Raw genomic sequence first — 12,369 nt, forward strand, 5'->3', positions numbered from 1 at the left:
CGCAAGGGCACACCGATGGTGCCTGCAGCTTTAAGTTTGCTTTTGTGTTTGTTTGATGTGCGCCAACCCAGCCACGACATAATACTGCTGTAATCGTCCATCTGCAACCAAAGAACACAGTCTCCCAAACAGACACATGCTCTGAGCCAAAAGCAAAGAAAACAACACTTGGAGAAAGACCAAATCAGTATCAAGTGGTATTAACATGAAAAGCAGGAGAAAAAACGAGCAGACTGTGATGACTGCTCGACCTCTCATCTTCCTTCTAGCCTTCCCTTCATCTCGGTCGTGGTGGACAAATTAAATGGTAGAATTTTTCACCCGCCCACTCTTGACTGCAGTGTGCAACAAGCGGAACAGCACATTGTCAGCCTGTTGGACACACTTTGTCAGGGCCTTTGCATCGTTTAGCTGTCAGATCACATTTACTTCCAGCCTTGCAGATGAACTCGTTCGTTTGGGTTTTGCATGATTGCCTTAAGCAGGTACTCATTGTTCGAAGGAGAGGAGCAACAAAGACGAGCTGTGACGCATCTCAATCATGTCAAAGTTTTTATTCAACCAAAGTTACGACTACTCAGAGTTGTTAAGTAAGGTTGCTGATTATTGAGACACCCTGAAAATTGTGATCATCTTTGCCATCCGACTGTTGTCATTTTTTTAAAAATAAAATTTACCGACAAAGCACAAATTGTTGGTACTACATCAAAAAGGTAGCCAAATATCGTTACTTTGTTTTAATAGGTGGACTGATTTCTGACAAAGCACAGTCGCAACAATGTTAAGAGTCAAGAATGGATATGATTATTGTTACTTTAATGGAATAAATTTCCTGACAAAGCAGCGAGAGTCTCAACACCTTCAAGACAGGATCCTACTTTCTAACAACGAACCGAGTTTCCCGACAAAGTCAAAACAGGAGCCCACCTTTCTTTTTTTCCAAGAAAACAACTTTTTCTAAAAAGCATAGAGAACTAAAGAATAGAGCAGGTTGATGTTCCTTTTTTCCTATACGCCTACTGTTTCCCAACATGGGAGTGTTGCAATACCGTCAAGAATAGAGCTGGTAAGTAGACACTTAACATTTGAATGGTGGCTGTTGTTACTTTGTTTTAATGTAATAACTCTTTCTTGACAAAATGTTTACAAGTTACAATGTTTGTTCCTTTAAGAAATGTTCCTGAAGTGGACGCATTGAACATTTGATTGAGGAGTGTTGCCGTTGGCTACTGTTACTTTGTGTGTGTGATCTTTACAGTGGGGTGTTAATCTTCCAGTTCGACACCCTGGGCGACAGAGGAAATAGGAAAAAAAAAGAAAGAAAAAAAGCTCTCCCTTTTGGAAAAGGAAGATGAGCGGAGTGAAGTCTTGGAGAGAGTGAGCTGGTATTTAATTAGCCTCGGATGACTAGCTGACTGGCTGGGGAAAGAAAGGAAGGAAAAAAAGGGAAAATAAGTCCACTTTTTGCAGCCTGTCAAGCAGCCTGTTAGGAGTGATGGATGGCCAGAGAGGGGCTGAGTGACAGCTACAAAATGACAAGCAGACAACAGAATAAAGAATGGAGGCCGCCGACAGGGACAACATTTCAGGCGCCATCGTTTCGATGCCGAGTGCTACATCTGGTGCTGACGTCAAGAGCGTGAGAGGAAGTAGGGAATATGACACCTAAAAGATTTCCAGATAAGAACTCTGGACGTGTAAACGTGGCATTTAACACAAAGCAAAAGTGATCACTCAGTAACCGTTCAATATCCACTTAGCAACCGCCTAGATAGTAGTTAGCAAGTAGTCCCCAAAACATTCACATCCAGATGTGAACCAGCTAGAACTAGTTAGCTGGTACCTTGCAATCTTTCACCATCCAGTTAACAAACAATGAGAGATTAGTAGCTGGTAGCCGGCTAACAGCCAATATCCATTTAGCAATTAGCTAACAACCACTGCAAGCAGCAGGAAGACGTTGTCTACTGCATTATTTGTATACGCTCAGCATAATGCTTGGTATAATTTCTCCTCTTTCTCTGTAAATCAATGGGGCTCTAAACAGATATCTGTGTTTTGTTTGTTTTACATACATTAAATATGTTTGAAGATAAGTGCTGAAAAAACATACTGAGATTTACGACAATATAGTGGTGAATTGTTGAAATACATTACAGCTGAAGCATCTTTTTCGTCATTTGAATTGTACTGATTTTGTAGGCGGGGCTAAAAATCAGCCCTGTGAGATCATGGCTATCATCAGGTACGGTTTTCAGCAGTAACATTACATCACCAACAACAAGCTTAAGTTGACTTGTGTGCTTATTTTAATGATTATAGTCCAGAATAACCATTAAAATTTGAAGTTAGACCTCCTCACCACCTCAAATTGTCACATTCCGCTTGTCGCATCCAATCGACATGTCCACAGCGTCTGGGAGCTGAGAGGTGGACCTTCCATTCAAGTTTTTAAAAACCTGATTTTATATACAGTACATAGCAATATTTTCATTCATTCAAATTTGGCTGGCGTGTCAACATTTCTCTTTTCTGTGGTGTGTTGAGTCCACGTGCCATTTTCGGGGCTATGTTAGTGCCACTTTAAAACTTTGTCGCTGTCTTACAAGATTGATGGTTTGTTAAAATGCGGCAAACCCAGTATATTATTGTTCTGCGAATAGGCCAACAAAAAGGTTACAGGGCCGTTAAGCAGAATGTTCTTGTTCTTGTATTGTCTCCTCAGAGAGAACAAACTCTCTCACATACGTGGCAGCTAATAAATCTAAAACATCTTTTATAGGATTTTGGGGGCGAGCGCTTCAATCCAGTTGAGTGGAGCGAGATTTAATCTGCGAGGCCTTCACCGCTATTCAAGGTAATATTTGCTGACCAGCTGCTCCAGAAAGGGGGAGGAAACGACTTGTTCCAAAATGCTCTGACTAAAGTCATTCAGCTGACATTTCCTCTCATTTATGAAGGGGCCAATTTGATACAGGCTCTCCTCCTGTGAAGCCATTTTTGTTTTATCGTATAGGGAAGCAAAAGGAAAAGAAATTCTTTCATTTTCAGTTTGACATGGATGGGTGAGGGGTTAGACACTTGGAGGAGATTACTGTAAAATGGCAGATTCGAACCAACTTGGCGGACTTGCTGTGTCTTTTCGGGCATGTCTTCTTGAGACTTCCCATGTGCATCTCAATATGGCCAACCTGCTTAGCAAAGCACGTTTCTGAGCGAATCAGGAATTGGGTGCTGAATTTAGAAAAATTCTTTGGAGCAAGTCACTCTTTTGAGGGACTACTGGAATTGACAAACAAGACACTAAAATGGCTGCTTTAAAACAAAATTGCAGTGTAGCTCCAGCTACCTTATATGTTTATCACATATTTGGTGAATAAATATGATTCTGATTAATTCACCTTATATGCGTGTGTCTTTGGAGGGTATGTGGGAGGAAACCAGAGTACCCGGAGAAAACGGATGCAGGCACTGGAAGAACATGCAAACTCCACACAGACGAATCCGCATGTGAACTCGGATCCTCAGAACTGTGAGAAAGACGCACTAACCCGTCAGTCACCGTATCGTCTTATAATAGACACGTCTCTGAAATTGTATGTTCTTAAGTGAAACTGGCTTCAGGAACTCAATCTTCAAAAACTTTCTCAGGCAAGACCGTCTTTGAAAGGCCACAGGAAGCGAACAAAATGTCTATAAAATTAAAGACCTCCTGTTTTGTTTTGTTTTTGGTCTCTTCTGGCTTTTTGAGACTTATTTGTGAGTCTACTCAATCTCCACATGCTAAACAAGCATGTTTGTTTCATTTTTCCATCTTCCTGCTGGCCTTTCAACAGCTCCATCTTCCCCGTCTGCTTACCTTGATATATAAAATGGCTTGTTTGGTAGTACACATCCTCAGGGGAAAAGATAAACATCCAGATTGAGTGTTGGGGATTCACAATCTTCAGACAGCAGCCTAAAAGAGAGCCTTCACCCTCCCCGAGGACGCTCGCATCTTCTTCCTTGTGCTTGTATCTTAAGAAAGTCTTCTTACAACAAGCACTTGAGTGCCTTCCAATCATTGAAAGTCATTCATTGCAGTTATGTAAGCACACCAGCAGTCATTGGATTGACCGATGCTCAGAACAATGGTGCAAAATAGGGTAAAAAAAAATAAATAAACTGCATGCAAAAAAGACACAAAAAAAGTGCATTATGTCCTTTTAATCATATTTTTCTTTCCCTTCTTAATTTCTACATTCTAATGTTTAAATATGTATATTGAAATATTTTCTGGGTAAAAATAAAGTTGTGGTTTCAGGCAAAAAGTAGAATTTGTTGTTGACAAAAAGTTAAAAACTGAGCAATATGGGAAAAAGTAGCATTTTTTTCCAGAGAAAACTGGTGCAGTATTTCATGGGGGAAAGCATTGCATTATTTGAGAAAGCTAATTATTATTATTTTTTTTTTTAAAAAAAAATATACTTTTAAGACCAAAAAAATGTTGCAGTATTATGAGCAAAAAATCCTACAAAGACAACATGTATTGATAGTATTTTGGAGATAAATTACAACATGGGCAGCACGGTGGGCACCTGCTTAAAGTACCTCACTGTTCTGAGGATCGGGGTTTAAATCCCAGCCCTGTCTGTGTGGGTTTTCCCTGGGCACTCTGGTTTCCTCCCACATCCCTAAAACATGCATTAATTGGAGACTCTAAATCTGCTGTGACACAGTAAAACCCTTCCAGTATAAAAGGGATGCAAAACCTGCATTCTGCTTGAGGTAAGAACTACACTGGACAAAACAATAAAATCAACAAAAGAACTGGACACAGTCGTGTAAGAAAAACAAGCAAAGTATTTATTCTCACAGCATTTTATCCCTTTGGTGTGATTGTGAGTGTGAATGGTTGTTTGTATGGTGCCAGACTCCCACGACCCTTGTGAGGATCTTCTTCTTCTTCTCTTTTTAGATTGTCCCGTTAGGGGTCGCCGTAGCGTGTCATCTTTTTCCATCTAAACCTATCTTGTGCATCTCTCTCTCTATCACCCACAGTCTTCATGTCCTCCTTCACCACATCCATCAACCTTTTCTTTTTTCTTCTGCTCGCTCTTTTGCCTGGCAACTCCATCCTCAGCACCCTTCTACCAATATACTCACTCTCACGCCTCTGAACATGTCCAACCTATCGAAGTCTGCTCTCTCGAATCATGTCTCCAAAACATCCAACTTTGGCTGTCCCTCCAATGAGCTCATTTCTATTCCGATCCAACGTGCTAACTCCAAGCGAGAACCTCAGGATCTTTATTTCTGCTACCTCCAGTTCTGCTTCCTGTTGTTTCTTCAGTGCCACCCTGTCTAATCCGTACATCATGGCAGGCCTCATCACTGTTTTGATAGACTTTGCCCTTCATCCTAGTGGAGGTTCTTCTGTCACATACAACGCCAGACACCTTCCGCCAACTGTTCCACCCCGCTTGGACCCATTTCTTCACTTCTTTACCACACTCTCCATTGCTCTGTATTCTTGACCCCAAGTATTTGACCTTTGTGAGGATAAGCGGCTCTGAAAATGGACAGATGGATAAATCATTACTTATCTACAACAAAGCAATATTAAATATAGATATTGCTTGGGAGTGTACCACTACACACTGTGAGGGACAGACAGGACCAGGTAGGACAGGACAGGGACAGGAAAAGCAGTACAAGGGTCATGAATCCGACTACACAAGTGAAATGTGTTAACTAAGTAAATTGCTGAGGTCCACTTGGGTAATGTGCCATAGACAGCAGACCTCTCCCCGACACTCCCCAGTGAGTAACTCGTTGAAAAAACAGGGTGGATTTGCGAAAGCTGGAAAAAGAATGTCCATGGTAGACTGTAATGTTTAGCAAATGTCCCCAAAGGCAAACAAAATACACAAAAATATAGACAATACTGGAAAACACACAACTGAAAGGAACACTCGAATATGCGTCACCTTTAAGACAGAAAAAGTAGAACTCTGATTTTAATTTTGCCACAATTATTGTTGCACAATTCCTGCACTTGCATGTAGTAGGGGTCGAATTTTAAACTGCTAAATGCTTTTGAAGTAGGAAATAATAAACCATGAGGGAGGTGTTTGTATGCAATTACCTGTTTTTTTCCACTTCCCATACGTTGATAAGAAAACCTGAGAGCACGCTTCCAATTACATAAACCCACAAAACACCTCATGACTTTTATCGTCTTTGCGTGTTTGTTTACACTGGTAACCTTGTTAGCCACATATGACTTTGATATATGAGGTGCAAGGTGTAAAATAAAGGCCCACGCTTAAATTAACCATACAGCAGTACTACGCCAGGTACTACATCACCATCTTACTTTATTAAGTCATGAAAAGGGAGCCAGCCATGAAAAGGGAGCCAGCCACTACCATAGCATACTGTATTACAAATGCACAGAATATTTTTTCAGAATACACAAACTGTTCTTTTTCTTATTATTCATCCATCCATTTTCCGAGCCACTTATCCTCACAAGGGTCGCGGGAGCCCTGGAGCCTATCCCAGTTATCAACGGGTAGGAGGCAGGGTACACCCTGAACTGGATGCCAGGCAATTGCAGGGCACATGGAGACAAGCAGCCGCACTCACAATCACTCCTAGGGGCAATTTAGAGTCTCCAATTAATGCATGTTTTTGGGTTGTGGCAGGAAACCAGAATGGTCGGAGAAAACCCATGCAGGCATGGGGAGAATATGCAAACTCCACACAGATGGGGCCAAGATTTGAACTCCGTTCCTCAGGACTGTGAGGCCAATGCTCTCACCAGTTGCGCTCCACTGTACCGCCCTTTTTCTTTATATTTTTTGCCAATACTTAATACTTAAAAAAAATTAAAGACCTGAGAGAAATTTTCTTCAAAGTTTGTCCTTGCATCATGTGACCTATGCATTGCCCCACGGGGTACCTCTGCATAACTTGTTGCGCACACATCAAAAAAGTTGCTGGGCAGAGAAAGCTGCGGCAATCTCTTGTGATTGGTCCGTTTTAGTCACATGCTGTGATGATTTAGTCTCCGTTGCTCACATCTCCACATACTACCCACGCCACTGCCTTACTGATCAATTTTACAACCAAATTACCATAATTTCCGGCCTAAAAGCCCCAACTTTTTTCACACGCTTTCAACCCTGCGGTTTATGCGATGATGCGGCGCTAGCGTTAGTGCACCTGGTTATAAGCCACGGTACACTGAACGATTTTAAAGAATTTAACGGTAGCGCTGTGCTAATGCTAGCCCCACACTAACACTAGCGCCGCACGAGCGTTAAACTCTTTCTGTGTACCGAGGCTTATAACAAGGTGCCCTCTGTAGGCCGGGAATTACGGTAAATGTATAATCTGCTCATTTAGGTCCATTTGTTCAAGTAGACACTGTTCCTTGGTGGACATTGTTTTTACTTTGTTCCTTGTTACAGAAAGGAAAGTAAAAACGGCTACCAGAAATCACCAAAAAGTCCTGAGGAAACGCGACCCTGTGGCATCCTGGTCAATACCAGCCTTAGCGACACCTCTGACTTGGGGAAGAACTGCAGCACATTTTCAAAACTGTGCACGTGTGTTGCGCTCGAGTATAAAGGCAAATGACGCGCGGGAAAGTCGCAGTGCTGTCAGCGCCTTCGCCGCCCACGCAAGTATAAAGAGGCCTCAAGTCTTTTTGGAGCACACACCAGCTATCTTTGGGCAGTATCAGGAGGTGGGGTACAGCCTGAACTGGTCACTGGCCAATCGCAGGGCACATCAAAACAAACAACCATCCACATGTAGAATCACACGTAAAGGCAATTTAGAGTCTCCGATGAATGCGTGATTTTGGGATGCGGGAGGAAACCAGAGTGCCCAGAGAAAACCCACGGAAGCACGGGGAGAACATGGAAACTGAGATTTGAACCCCAGTCCCAGAACTGCGTGGCAGACACTCTAATCAGTCGAGCCGCCCACAAAAGCTGAACAAAAATTGAAAAGAACAAGACAATAATAGAGAGCGGGCCCCAGAGGTGGCCACCCATGTAGACATCATTTTGGAGATTAATGCAAAAGTCTTTGTCTTGAGGAAGAACTAAAAATATGAGCAAAAAGACATTTTTTTCTGGTTGGGATAAGAAGTCGATATATAAATATGAAATGTATTTTTTTCAGGATAATACATTATCGAATGAAGGAAATGCACCAAGCCTTTATATAATTTGGGGCCCCCTTTTGCCACCAAAATACAAACAGGCGAACAGTTCAAATTCAAAAGTACATTTTACCCCTAAATTATGCTTAAATCACAAATTGCACAACCTCAGGGGTGCTTGACTTTATTACGTTTTAATTTTGCAAATAAATTATAAGGTGGAAACAATTTTCCCTGCAGGAGGAAACCAATTAAAGAGAATAAACAAACAAGCGCCTTGCAGAAAGGTAACTAACGACAAGGACAGCAGTTGTCGTAATTACCTGTGGACTTTTTCTTTTTACGCTGATAATGAGGAAAAACACTCAAACACGCTCATGCCAGATAAAAAGCTGCTCTTGAAACACACACACTAACAGACACATATACACGCTCACAGCAAATGAAAAGCCCAGAGGTCGGCGTTTTAATTGAACTTTCAAGCCCATCTCACAGTTGTTGTTGTTTTTACTGGCATCATTCGGTCAGCGGAGGCCTGGTGAAAAGGCAAAGGGGAAAAATGAAAATGAAGTCGCAGAATGACATAAAATGGATGCACGAAATAGAAATGGCAGCTAAAATCAAAGATCTTTTGAGGTGAACAACTTTGCACTTGTGTTAATGCTTCATCCAATTGCTGGAAAGCAAGCAAATGGTTCAAATAAAGTCAGAATCTTAGGGGATTAAACTCAGATTCTTTCAAATTCGTTAGTTGTTACTTATCTTCATGATCAAAGTCTTATTTTTTTTCAAGGAAGGAAAACATTTATTTGGGGGATAAAGTCATATTTCTCTGCTGTGAAAATGGGTGAATTTTTTTCAGAGAAAAAATATATTTACGCCAGAAAAAAACATATGCGAATACAGTACAGTGGTATTTCATTGAAATCGTAAGCAGAAGACAAGAAAAGAAAAACATCTAAATTTCAAAATTTATATTTCTTCCAGATAAAAAGTTGTTCTTGTTCAGGAAAAAAAAGTAACATTTTATGGAGAAAAGAATTTACAATCTTAATGAAATTAAGTCAAATTTATTGGAAAGAAAAACTATTATAGTCCCAACATATAGTATATTAATATCATGACTATATTTTCAAAAGATAATACAGTCACCATGTATTTTTGAAATGAAAAAGAAAAATTTGGCTGAGATAAAATACAGGTTTTCTCCTGACTAGTCATATTAGTATGACACTGTTTGTACTTGAGAAAAACAAAAACAAAAAATTGTAGTCCCAAGAGTTATGTTTTGAGAATTGAGAAGTCATCAATTTTTTTTTCATGAACAAAAAGTCACAATTTTGGAGGGGAAAATTTATTTCAGGGAAAAAAAACTCATTTATCGAAGAAAATTATTTGAAAGAAAATTTTATTCTGAAAATAACAAATACAATATATTTTATGTTTTTTAAAAACTACATTTCCATTTGTTCAAGGAGGAACAGTATAACTTACTGGTAAAAAATACATTTTATCAGCATTTTTTTTTTTTTTTTTTATCAGGTTTACTATATTCCTGACGGTTATATTTTTCTGAGAATAAAGTAATTGGGCGGTACGGTGGGGTAGCTGTAAATCTTTGGACTCACAGTTCTGAGGACCTGGGTTCAAATCCCGGCCCGACCTGTGTCGAGTTTGCATGTTCTACCCATGCCTGTGTGGGTTTTCTCTGGGCACTCCGGTTTCCTCCCACATCCCCAAAACATGCATGACAGGTTAATTGACCCCTCTGTGGATATTGCGCAATCCGCATCACTGACCAATCAGAGGCCAGAGATCTGCATAGACCAAAGCCCGTTTTTGCTCCCGCCATTTTCTCATTGTAGTATATATATATATATATATATATATATATATAGATAGATAGATAGATATAGATTTATAGATATATAGATACAGTATCTGTATCTATATATATATATATATATATATATATATATATCCAGTATAGGGTTAGTTAGCATTTTATCGCGTATTTGGGTTATTTAACAAAAAATATGGTTAACAGGTGTAGTCACGGACTTTGTAATAGTGACGACAGGTATCCTGAAAGGCTAGTTGGTGGAGTTCGATTCGTACCCTTTCCAAAACCGAAGACCCAGTACGAAAAATGCCTTAGATGGATCAAACTTTGTGGAAGACCGCATCATCAACTAAATCCATCTAATATCAACCGGAACACATATGTTTGCACGAAGGTATGCCCTATATTTGATTTTCAATAGATTTCTCGTATAAATGAATGAGACGTTCTCCGCTAGCATAACATTGCTACGTGTGAACGATTGACACACTTATTCTTTGTTGAGCGATATTTAGCGATGATCGGACTGCACAAACATATCGATTTCTTGCTGGCTCGCGGCCGAAAGTTAACCAGACTGTGTTTGCACGAAGATATGCCCTAAATTAGATTTTTAATACACGTCTTGGATAAATGAATGAGACGTTCTCCGCTAGCATAACATTGCTACGTGTGAACGATTGACACACTTATTCTTTGTTGAGCGATATTTAGCGATGATCGGACTGCACAAATGTGTCGCTTTCTTGCTGGTTCGCGGCCGAAGCTTAACCAGACTGTGTTTACACAAAGATATGCCCTAAATTTGATTTTTAATACACGTCTCGTATAAATGAATGAGATGTTCTCCGCTAGCATAACATTGCTACGTGTGAATGATTGAATGAAATCAGAAGCATGGCGTCTCTCTCAGTTAAGAATGTATTGTATTTAGAATCAATAATATATCGTTGATTTGAATGAAATCAGAAGCATGGAGTCTGTCTCAGTTAAGAATGTATTGTATTGTATTGTATTTGCCATTTTTACTGTTTGTCTTACGTCAGCGCCCGTGGCATGACGTCACTTCAGGAGGCGTGGTTAAGAGCCCTGTACGGAGGGGTCAATTGAAGACCCCAAATTGCCCCTAAGTATAATTTTTAGTATGACTGGTTGTCTGTCTCTATTTGTCCTGCGATTGGCTGGCAAGCAGTTAAGGGTGTACCCTGTCTCCTGCCCGATGATAGCTAGGACAGGTTCTAAATCGTTACTGTTTTCCCAAATGTTCACCATGGCCTGTGATAACCTCATAAAACCTAAAGCTGAAGAGAGAAAAAAACAATCCTCAAATTGCTTAGTCAGGTGGACATTTGTCGCACGGCTGTAGGACCAAGCCCATGTGGATTTGTTTTCCTTCAGTTTGTTCCTTTTACACGAGTTTCCACTTCCACTGTATCTGTATGCGAGCTCACTGCTCACCACCCTTACAGCTGAGACATTCTCTCACCCAGTCAAAGTCCTGCTTGCTCACCCTTCTTTGCCATAAAGAAGATTCATCACTGCGAGTTTCAGCGCAGCGTCTGAAATATGAACGACGGGCAAGGAGACTCTGGAGCCAATTAAAGAGAGAAGATGTCATCTTTAAAGTGATTTGTAAAGTGCTTTACGGTGTGTTGATGCCACAGCTTGCCTTATAACCTCGCCGCACACCTAATAAATACACACACCTTTGGAGGAAAGGAAAAAAAAGCTACTTTAAAGGTCATTGGAATGTCTTATTACACACTGTGCAAAGCTAAAAATGCCATAAGGACCGAAGAACAGGAGATAGAGCTAACAGCTGCTACACTCAAAATGTAGCAAGATGGCAATCTGAGTAGGCATGGGCAAGTCAATACCTGTCTTATTTCAAGGTATAGAGTATTTAAATGCTGTTGTCACGAGCTACCAATACTAAAAAAAAACAAAAATGGACGTTATATAAGTCATGTACTAGCCCTACGGAAGATCAACAAAACTCGTACAGCATGTGGTTCCATTATTACAAACGTGCGAAAAAATGCTAACAAAATATATGCCAACAAGTACCCATGATTTGGTTATGTTCAACCTGCGAGATTTGACAAGCTAATTTGTCCTTCCATTATTTCCTCAGGAGAATGAAAGGATTTCTGAACACAAACAAAATGGCCAGCAACCAGGAAGTGTGAGGACAATACTATGAAATGGTGAAGGAGTTTCTAATGACAGTCGTCCGAAGCTGTCATTTTGTCTCACTTCCTGGGCGCTGGCTGTGGGTCAAGCTCGGAAGCTAATCCTGTTAGCCAACAGGACAACGGGCAATTGTGTTTCCCTTTGCTCGAATGCTGACGAGACACAAAGACACTCA

At 40.5% G+C, this 12,369-nt stretch overlaps 1 long non-coding RNA gene across 1 annotated transcript; it reads left to right on the forward strand.

Annotated features, from left to right (window-relative positions):
* Positions 1-851: 851 nt before the first annotated feature.
* Positions 852-4,096, forward strand: LOC133500007 (uncharacterized). The gene is made up of 3 exons (XR_009794817.1): positions 852-1,066; positions 2,783-2,857; positions 3,425-4,096. It is a non-coding gene; the product is annotated as an uncharacterized LOC133500007 (long non-coding RNA).
* Positions 4,097-12,369: the final 8,273 nt, after the last annotated feature.

Source organism: Syngnathoides biaculeatus, chromosome 4 (assembly GCF_019802595.1).
Source record: "Syngnathoides biaculeatus isolate LvHL_M chromosome 4, ASM1980259v1, whole genome shotgun sequence".
Classification (NCBI taxonomy): Eukaryota; Metazoa; Chordata; class Actinopteri; order Syngnathiformes; family Syngnathidae; genus Syngnathoides; species Syngnathoides biaculeatus.